General features: G+C 57.1%; 1 protein-coding gene across 1 annotated transcript in view; it reads right to left on the reverse strand.

Moving 5' to 3' along the window:
* TIAM1 (TIAM Rac1 associated GEF 1) overlaps positions 1-6,904 on the reverse strand; it is a 161,558-nt gene extending 154,654 nt beyond the window's left edge. Inside the window, exon 1 of the mRNA XM_059871109.1 lies at positions 6,809-6,904. The gene's annotated coding sequence lies outside the window, so the exon portion shown is untranslated. The remainder of the gene's footprint in view (positions 1-6,808) is intronic.
* Between the last annotated feature and the right edge of the window lie 3,872 nt (positions 6,905-10,776).

Here is a 10,776-nt window from a genome sequence, read left to right on the forward strand (position 1 = left end):
CCCTTTCTGTGTTTCTGCAGATTTTAAAGTGCCTCTGCAACTGCACCTCACCTGCCCAGACATCAGGGAAGGTTCCTGGAGAAGGAACAAGCTCACATGGAGGCCTCCAGCAAGTCCTGCAGGCAGGAATGCAGAAGTGCAGGCAGGGCATGAATTTGGGCTTTCATGGAAGCTCCAGAGAGCACAGAAACCCGGGAGCTGGCTGGGTGGCCAGGAAGCAGGATTCCCAGGGCTTCACACACACTTCCCAGCAGAGTTCATGGAGGGATGGGGTGGAAGGGCTGGAGAGGCCATTCCTCCCCAAGGCAGGCTAAGATTTGCCTTGGAAGAGGCAGAGTGTGATGGGCTGGGCTGTGGGATAATCTGAATCAACAAAACCTGCCTGCTGCTGCAGCAGTGGAAGGGACAAGCAGGGACTGGATCCCAGCAGGAACTGCCCTGGCTTGCTGGGAGCTGTGTGCCTGGCTCAGCACTGCTTCTGAGGGAGCCTGGGAAGCCACAGGGAGGGCTCAAACCTGGACAAATCTACCAGGCCACTGTAAAACACAAAAATTAAACGAATTTATAGATAAAAAATGAAATATATATATTTGTATATATATTAAACGAAATATATATATATATATATATATAAAATGAAAATATATATTATAAAAGGGGAGGTGGGGAATAGAAAAACCCTAAAGCCAAGCAAAACTTTCCTAATGCTGCTGGCTTTCTGCACACTTCCTCCTGCAGATCAGACGGGCAAGGCACAGGCAGTCAGGGTTTTCCTGCTCCTGCAGAGGAGTGCTGGTGTAGCAGGAAAAACCGTGGGCAAAGAATTCCACTGCAGCTCTCTGGCACGAGGCTCTGCATCTCCAGATAGAAGAGGCTCTGAGTGAGGCATGAGAGATGTTTTCCAGCTGTGCTTTAACTGCAGCCCAGAGACAGTCGGCTGCTCTACAAAGGTAGCTCCGAGAGCACTTTTTGACAACAAAGGGACGGGAAACTCCAGTCATCTGAGAGCGCTTTTGTCAGCCAGGAAAAAGATTTCTCTCTTTAGTGCCTGGTTTGGGGGGACTGGGAGAGCAGGGACTGGGAGAGCAGGGACTGGGAGAGCAGGGACTGGGAGAGCAGGGACTGGGCTCCCTGACCTGCAGGGCCGAGGGCAGGGCACACAATCAGGCAGAGCAAAGGAGCTGCTGCTAACGGGGAGGCAAAGGGACACTGCCACAACCCCGGCCAGGAGAGCAGCAGCCCCCAGGTGGTGCTTGATGGCTCTGGGATGAAGCTGGTCTCAGCGGGAAAGGCAGTCTTGGAATTAAATAATTAAATAAATAAATAAGTAAATAAATAAATAAAAAGAAGTCACGACTGTTCTGAGCCGAGATGCACGCACTTAATCAGTCCAGGTGTTTAAATTATTTATCCACGAGGAGGAAAACTGTACTAATCTTGGGCACAGTGCCTAAGAAGGGGAGGAACAGACACAAAGGCTGTGCTCAGCAGAGAGCCCTCTCACGCACAGGGTGACCCTGGCCAGAGGTGTCCCCAGCGTTTGTCACTGCAGCCCGGGCTGCACAGCTCACACCACTAGAAGAAAGGTTTCCCCACGGGCAGGTGAAATTCCTGCTTCCAAAGAGCACAAAGCCCCAGCCCAAAGGTGGTACCTGGCCTGGCTGGAAGGGCAGAACTTTAAAACCAGGTTTTGTTCAATCCCAGTGTCTGGGGGAGAACACAACTCAGGAACTGCTGTGCCCCAGGTGAGTGCTCAGGAACAGCCTGTCCCTCATCCCCAACACAGAGAACAGCCCTGCCTTCCCCCTCCTCTCTGAGCCTTCTCCTCCTCTCTCCCACCTGCCAAAGCTGCAGGGACACTGCCCAGCTGGAAGATCCACAGCTTAGCCCACTGCAGCCCTGCTCCAAACTAAAATCCCTTCCCACACCCAAAGCTGGGGCTGAGCACAGAGCAGGAAAAACCTTCACCTCTCCTGAAAGCCACTCAGGGAGAAGTTCAAGCTATTGCAGCTCCCTCCCAGCTGCTGTTTCAATCATTTTGTTTCCCTAATCTGGGCAGCACACCAAAGATCACAAGGTTTGGGGGTTAAGTTTCATTTCAAAAGAACCCCTCCTCCATTTTACCCAGCAAAGCCCATAGGCTGCTGCAGGAGGCAGCATCAGTGGGACATTACATACTGGCTAAATATGTGAGGAGGAAAACCCTGAGCTGAAGGGCTGCTAATAAAAACAGAGAGGAAGACCCCTGAGACGCTGGCTTTGTAATTCCTTTTGACACGGCCAACACTTAGAGTCTCCCGGCAGAATTTCCCCGAGAAACCTACAAAGCACTTGACAGCCTGGCTGCTCAAATCGATCCCAGCACCCATGCCCAGGGAATGTTGTGTTTGTTACCGACACAACACTCGCTGAACAAGGAGAAACCAGCAAGGAAACACGCAAAGCTGCTTGGAAAGTAACAGGGCTGTCTCTCACTGAGCTGCAAAGTGACTTGGTTTTATCCCGAGGTCTCTCAAATGACTGCTCAGATAAGGGTCTGGGAGACACTGCAAGAGGGAGGAAGGAAATTAAAAAAAAAAAACCACAGATCAGCCTTTGGCACCACGGCCTGCCCCAGGTACAGGGGATCCTGAGCCCCACTCCTTATTCCAGCCTTCAGCTGATGACTGTTTGCAGCTGACATCAGCCTTTCTACACTGCTTTCCCAGACTGGATTTTTGCCATTAGATCTGGACAGAGACAAGACCACAGAGCCTGGATATCCTCACAGAGCCACAGAATCTCCTGAGCTGGAAGGGCCCCACCAGGACCATCCAGCCCAGCCCTGCCCTGCACACTCACCCCAAACCCCACCTGAGCATCCCTGGAGCTCCGTGGGGCTGTGCCCATGCCCTGGGGAGCCTGGGCAGTGCCCAGCACCCTCCAATACCCAACACAAACCTCCTGGGCACAGCTCCAGCCCTTCCTGTCCCTGTCCCAGGGAGCAGAGATTGGAGCTGCCCCTCTGGAGGGAGCTGCCCTCAGCCTCCTCTCCTCCAGCTGAACATTCCAAGTGCCCTCAGCTGCTCCTTGTGTGGCTCCTCCAGAGCCTTCACCACCCTCATGTCCCTCCTTTGGGCACTCTCCAGCAGCTTGAGACCTTTTTTAATCTTGTGGTGCCCAAAATTACCCCCACCCAACAGGGCACGTGTCATTCCTTTTTGCCTTTTTTTTGCTTGGGATTTTTTTGTGGATTATTTGGGTTTTTTAAATTAAAGGGCCTTTTGCTCTACCTCTAAGCATAATTACTTTGGGGGCTGGCATTTCCCATCCCAGTTTTCATGGCAGAGGTACACACCTGAAGAAGATCTGCTTGGTCGTTGGAGGCTTTCAAACCCGTTCTCAGATAAGCACAGCTGTGTTTTTAACAGTAGCAGAGATTAGAGATTTAAGAAAGGAAAATTTGCTATAACGTTTCATCCTTTAGTTAACAGCCTTGCAAGACACAAAGCTGCTCCAGTTGCTCTGGAAACTGTAACTTGGACACAACCATGCAGATACATCAGCCCCCCGGCTATAAATGAAACCACTTTAGCAACGCTGCACATTTGTATGACAAACATTTATTAAAGCAAGCATTGCATCCCCATCCTTCTACAGCAGGGGCACATCCCCTGGTCCCCCACAGCCCTGATTTCCTCTGAGCTCTATCAGTGAAATAACAACCCCCCAGGTGAGGGAGAAAGGGGAAACACAGGTGGGTGTTTGAGGGATACAGCAACGCACCCCAGGCACGAGCCCAGCACCAAAAGGAGGGTTTGGTGCACAAAGGGAGGCGGTGGGATTTGGTGCACACACTCCTGGCCCGGGAGGAGGCTGGGGATTCATGATTCCTGCTCCCTGGAAGCTGGGAGCACAGCAAGAGCAGGCACTGGGAGCAGGAAAGCGGGAGGGGGATGCTCAGACACGGAGCAGGAGGAGGAGGAGTGGACACGGCACCACACCAGATGCCAGCCACATGGGCTCCTCCAAAACAGGGGGAGATATTCCACACACAAACCACGGCCTGAGTGCTGGTTGCTGTGGAAACCATAACTTTGAATTCAGTGGCTAAAACCCAGCACTGCTATTTATACCGTGCTCCTCACTACAGCACGAGGACTCGGCCTCGAGAGCGGAGCCCTGGTACTCACAAACACGGTTCTGCTCCTCGACACACACTGATCCCCCCAAAGCAGGCAGCACCAGGGCTTCCCAGTGCTCCTCACCACTGCAGGGCCACACAGCACCAGGAAACACCAAAAAACCCCAGCAGTGCCTTTCCCCTCCCAAGGTGAATCCCTGCACAGACATGGGGCAGGAGTGGCTGGATTCTGATTCCATCAGGAGCACCCAGAGGCACCAAAAAGGCCGTTTCAAAGAGCAGCTTATCTTGTCTCCCCCAGGGCAAATTGCAGTCAGCATCACCTGAGATGGTGCAGGGCCAGAGCCCAAAGTCAGTTACCATGAGAGGTTTGTGCAAGAACTCCAGAATATTGCCTTTAAAACCCCAGAAAGCATAACTGGGTCATTAATGCAGGAACAACAACAGCAGCAGAAAGGCTGCAGAATAAACCATTCTGGAGAGAGTCCCTGTCACAACACGCATTTCCAAGCTGCTCTGCTGTGGGAGAAGGAAATGGCTTTTTCCTCCACGGGAATCACGATTTTGGGGCAGCAAGTGCTGCCTCCCAAAGTGGGAACGGGAGTGATCTCCCTGCAGCCAAAGCTGAGGTGAGCCAGCTATGCTACATTCCTTTTCCACCTCCACCATTCCAGGGCCTGGGAGGGAAGAAACAGCCCCATTCATTCCCCAGGCAGGATGGAGGTGCAAGTGCAGCACGGCCAATAACTGCGATCCCAGGGTGACCATCCCCTTCCAGGACCCTTCCAGGACCCTTCCAGGAGCTCTCAGGCTCCAGAGCGCTGCAGAGGGGGAAAGAAGGCAAAAGCTGGGAGGGAGCCACACCAGCCAAGGTCACTCACACCCTCAGAATCCCACGGGACTGTCCCATCCCGGCGGCTCCCTGGGAAGCAGCGAGGACAGCAGCTCGGTGCAATCCCACAGCAGCACCCTGCCTGCCCAGGGCAAGGGCAGCCAGGGACTGCACGGGGACAGCAGTGGGGACACAGCAGGGCAGCTCCAGGAGCTGCCAAGCCAGGAGTAGTGGCAGGAATGTGCTCCCCGTGGGACTGGGCCCTTACAGGTGAAGGAAGTCTCGTCTGCCCTTGCTCAATAATTTACATCACAGCACTGAAGTGTCATTGAAAACGACAGGAGCATTTTAATAACACGGGAAGGGGGAAAGATGCTCTAATCCCAGCACCCAACTAATCACTCCATAGATCTCAGCCTCCCCTGACTTATTCCAATACATTTTTTAATCAGAATTCCAAAATGACTAACAACTCTCGAGTGCCACTCGCTCCGTAGCCCTGGTCAGTTTCTGCCAGCCAGCCCTCGGGATCCAGCGAGAAGGGCCATTGACGAGGAACAACATGTCACTTTCTTCCAGCCAACGTGGTAGCGCAGGAAACACACACTGCCTCCTGCCACCCCATTAGCACCGCGGTGGTGCCGCTGCTCCCCAGGGCTGCGAGCATCCCCGGGACCCGCAACTCCTGCGGGGCACCGCTTCCCATGGACCCCCGGCCTGAGAGCATCCCCCGGGACCCGCAATTCCTGCGGGGCACCGCTTCCCATGGACCCCCGGCCTGCGAGCATCCTCCGGGACCTGCAACTCCTGCGGGGCACCACTTCCCATGGACCCCCGGCCTGCGAGCATCCTCCGGGACCCGCAATTCCTGTGGGGCACCGCTTCCCATGGACCCCCGGCCTGAGAGCATCCTCCGGGACCCGCAATTCCTGTGGGGCACCGCTTCCCATGGATCCCCGGCCTGCGAGCATCCTCCGGGACCCGCAATTCCTGCAGGGCACCGCTTCCCATGGACCCCCGGCCTGCGAGCATCCCCGGGACCCGCAATTCCTGCGGGGCACCGCTTCCCATGGACCCCCGGCCTGCGAGCATCCCCGGGACCCGCAACTCCTGCGGGGCACTGCTTCCCATGGACCCCCGGCCTGAGAGCATCCCCGGGACCCGCAATTCCTGCGGGGCACCGCTTCCCATGGACCCCCGGCCTGCGAGCATCCCCGGGACCCGCAACTCCTGCGGGGCACCGCTTCCCATGGACCCCCGGCCTGAGAGCATCCCCGGGACCCACAATTCCTGCGGGGCACCGCTTCCCATGGATCCCCGGCCTGAGAGCATATCCCCGGGACCCGCAATTCCTGCGGGGCACCGCTTCCCTGGATCCCGAGGCTGCGAGCATCCCCCGGGACCCGCAATTCCTGCGGGGCACCGCTTCCCATGGACCCCCGGCCTGCGAGCATCCCCGGGACCCGCAATTCCTGCGGGGCACCGCTCCCCTGGATCCCGAGGCTGCGAGCATCCCCCGGGACCCGCAGCTCCGGGCCGTGCCTGCCTCCGGTGACCCGGCGGCCGGGGCGGGCGCCTCACCTGCCCTGCAGCGCTCACCTGTGCGCGCCCCGGGCCGCTCTCCGGCGGTTACCGGCGGGGCAGGCACCGGGCTCGGGCCGGCGGGGACATTTCCAGCGCAGCCCCGGCGCTCCCGGAGGCTGCGGCAGGGCCGGCTCGGGACCCGCCGCACGCCCCCCGCGCCGAGCGGAGCGGAGTGGCGGCGGAGCGGGGATGGGGCCGCCCGCGATGCCCGGGCGCGGGGCGCTCCGCCGAGCGCGGCGATGCGGCGACGCGACCGGACGCGCACTCACCTGCAGGGCGCCGGGGTCGCCGCCACCGCGGGCGGTCGGTGGGTCGGTCGGTGGTCGGCGATGGGCGGCAGGCGGGCGGTGCCGGGCGGGGACCGGTGGCCGGGTGGCGGTGGCCGGGGGTCGCCGCCCGCCCCGGGAGCCGCTCCCGGTGCGCGCCGGGCGCCCGCGGCTCAGCGCGCGCCGCCGCCGATAGGCGCCGCTGCCGCTTTGATCCCTCCGCCCGCCGCGGGCGGCGCCGCCCATTGGCCGCGCCGCGCGTCAATCCTGACCACGCCGACCAATGGGCGGCGGCGGCGGGGCCTTTGGAGTCGGGGAGCCCCGTGCGTGACAATGGGCGCGCGCGGCCGCGGGCGCGGGAGGGGCGGGGCCGGGGGGGGGGCGCGCGGGAGCGCGGTGCGGTGCGCGCGGCGGGGCTCGGCCAATCGCGGCGCGGTGCGCGCGGGGCGGGCGGGAGCGCGCAGCCCCTCAGGGCCCCTCAGAGCTCCGGAGCCGCGGCCGCGGCGGCACCGCCGCGCTCCTCTCTGCCAACCGCGCCGGGAACAAACCCTCCCGCACCGTCCGGGTGGATCAAACCTTCGCACGAGTGTCTTCTGAGCGCCAGGCGTTGCTTTATTGTCGGCCAGGGGATGCGCGGCTGGGTGTACGGCGGAATTGGAGCCTCCGCGCAGACACGGATGCAGAACTTGTTCACCTATTCGTACGTTTCATCGAATAAAGGCATTGCTAACTAACACAGCTCTCTTTCATTAATTAGTTTTCTATCCTATTGGATATTGATTGCTCACCTCGTGCTAATTAGTCCATATTTTTAGTCTTTTTATTATCTATTTCCTCCAGCAGGGCGTTTCCAACGTATCTACTGACTCTTTTTTTAGTCTCTTCTTTCTGCAAAGTGTCCTTGTGGTCCCTAAGTTGTGTGTTCCAGGTGTCCACACCAGTCCATCTTCCTCTCCCAGCCTTTGGTCACGGGAGCACATCAGAGTTAATTTATAAAAAGTTAAAGTTTCAGTCATTCTGCCCAGTTTTAGTGTTCCCACTAAAGCAGCTTTGCTAAAGGTTGGTTAGGATTAATCTAAGAATAACATGCGGTAATTAAGAGACATGCTGGTTATGACGAATTAAAACAATTAATTTGAAAGTCAATTAAAGCCATTAACTAAAAGGATTAAAGCTCTGTCTTTTCTGGCAGTGCAGTGGGGAACTGCTTGAGGCACCCCCTCCTCCCTGGCTCCTGGACCCTTCAGAGCCCCCAGGACCAGGGCTGGGCTTTCCCCATCTCTGCCTCGGTCCCAAAATGCAGAATGTGCCAAAATTCCCTTAAACAGGATGTTCTGGGACGTTTGATCTTTGCACACTTGCCAGCCTCATCAGCTGGAAAGGAGGTGCAATCCCAGAAACAAGCTCTAGGTGATACCCAGGTGTCAGAAAAACAAATTACCTGCTGAGAAGCAGGGCTGGAGGAGTTTCTGTGATGTCAGGCACAGAGGAGGGGAGCGGAGCTTGGGAAGGAGGATGTGCCTCCCACAGCGGGCACGAGGAATGCTGCCCGTTTTGTAATGCACTAATAAATAAATAAACACGAGCTGTCTCTGAACTGACTGTGGTTTTCAGCACAGAAAGCTGGGAGCACCTCCCCGACACCTCTGAAAGTCAGAGTGGGGAAATCCAAACCAGCCCACTGCGTATCTAATAAAGAATATTTATTTTCTAATGCCGTGTATTTGTTCTGCCTTTGAAAACCAAATACAAAGTCTCACATATTGTGGAGGAGGAAAGCTCAGAAGCAAAGCTCTGTCTCTACTGCAGACATCCCACTTGTCAAATTTTGGAAATAAAGCCTTTTCCCTCTTTGCAATCCACGTTATTGTGTAAATTATGCCTTTTCTCTCTTTGCAATTTCTCCTCCACACATAAGAATGCTCCTGAGGGACAGGAATCACAAGGAACATTGCAAGTGGGAAGGTGGCAAAAGGGATTAGAAAAAAAAAAAAAATTTGAGGAACCTGTTCTTTCAAAAACAGTGGTGGGCTGTGACCAGTACAAACCAGGCCATCCAAACTGGTTTGAATTAGGCCTGAATTACTTTCCTGTCAGCTTTCCCTGTAGCTCACTGGAGATGTTCTCCACGATCCAGAAACTGGTGCCTTATTTTTGCCTTTGAAAACAGGAGTGACAAGGCAGTAACAAAGGTTTCTGGATTTTAAAGTGACTCAGGTTGGTTGCCAGCTCTGTACACAGAAAATGAGAATTCCTGCCTAGTCTGAATTTTAGTGAGGACAGTCTGCTCCCCTGAGTGCAAAATACCAATCAGCCCTCCTAGTGCCTTGGAGAAGCTCTCCCAGGCTTCAGAAATCCCCAAAATGCCTTCCCAGGTGTTTCTCCCAGGTGCTATTCCATCAGGCTGCAGCGAGGCCAGCAGTGGGATCACATCCTGCAGGATTGTGGAAAAGAGGGAGAAGCATTTGATGGGTTATTGCCCTCTCTGGAGAGGCTGTTCTCTGTGCTCTCAGCACTGAGGGGCTCTGTGAATTCAGAGTTCCTGGGCAATGGCAGAGCCAGGGCTTCCCCAGGCGTGCTGCTGCTCATCCCAAGGCAGCAGCCTTGCCTCCCAATCCTGTTTGCTGTCAGCTTCATGGCTAAGGTCTTGCTGTCAGTGTCACTGCTGATTTCAGGGACTCCCAGAACGGCTCCAGCTGGGAGGGGCCTTAAAGCCCAGCCCATCCCATCCCATCCCATCCCATCCCATCCCATCCCATCCCATCCCATCCCATCCCATCCCATCCCATCCCATCCCATCCCATCCCATCCCATCCCATCCCATCCCATCCCATCCCATCCCATCCCATCCCATCCCATCCCATCCCATCCCATCCCATCCCATCCCATCCCCATCCCATCCCACCCCACCCCACCCCATCCCATCCCATCCCCATCCCATCCCATCCCATCCCATCCCCATCCCATCCCACCCCACCCCATCCCATCCCATCCCATCCCCATCCCATCCCACCCCATCCCATCCCATGCCATGCCATCCCATCCCATCCCATCCCATCCCATCCCATCCCACGCCATCCCATCCCCATCCCATCCCACCCCATCCCATCCCATCCCACCCCATCCCATCACATCCCATGCCATCCCACCCCATCCCATCACATCCCATCCCATCCCATCCCATCCCATCCCATCCCATCCCATCCCATCCCATCCCATCCCACCCCATCCCATCCCATTCCATCCCATCCCACCCCACCCCATCCCATGCCATGCCATCCCACCCCATCCCATCCCACCCCATCCCATCCCATCCCATACCACCCCATCCCATCCCATCCCATCCCATCCCACCCCATCCCATCCCATCCCATCCCATCCCATCCCATCCCATCCCATCCCATCCCATCCCATCCCATTACATCCCATGCCATGCCATGCCATGCCATCCCACCCCATGCCATCCCATCCCATCCCATCCCATGCCATCCCATCCCATCCCATCCCATCCCATCCCATCCCATCCCATCCCACCCCATCCCATCCCCATCCCATCCCATCCCATCCCATCCCATCCCATCCCATCCCATGCCATCCCACCCCATCCCATCCCATCCCATCCCACCCCATCCCATCCCATCCCATCCCATCCCATCCCATCCCATCCCATCCCACCCCTGCCACGGCAGGGACACCTCCCACTGTCCCAGGCTGCTCCAAGCCCTGTCCAACCTGGCTTTGAACACTTCCAGGGATCCAGGGGCAGCCCCAGCTGCTCTGGGCACCCTCCCAGGGCACAATTCCTGCCCAATATCCCATCCCTGCCCTCTGGCAGTGGGAGGTTCATTCTCTCCCAGCCTGTGTCTGTCCCTGGCACTGCCCCACCCAGGTGCAGCCCCTGCCCTTGGCTTCAGTGACCATCAGCAGGCTGGCACAGGGCCACCTCTGCAGCCCATCCAGGTCCCTCTGGG

This window comes from Haemorhous mexicanus, chromosome 2, assembly GCF_027477595.1.
Source record: "Haemorhous mexicanus isolate bHaeMex1 chromosome 2, bHaeMex1.pri, whole genome shotgun sequence".
Classification (NCBI taxonomy): Eukaryota; Metazoa; Chordata; class Aves; order Passeriformes; family Fringillidae; genus Haemorhous; species Haemorhous mexicanus.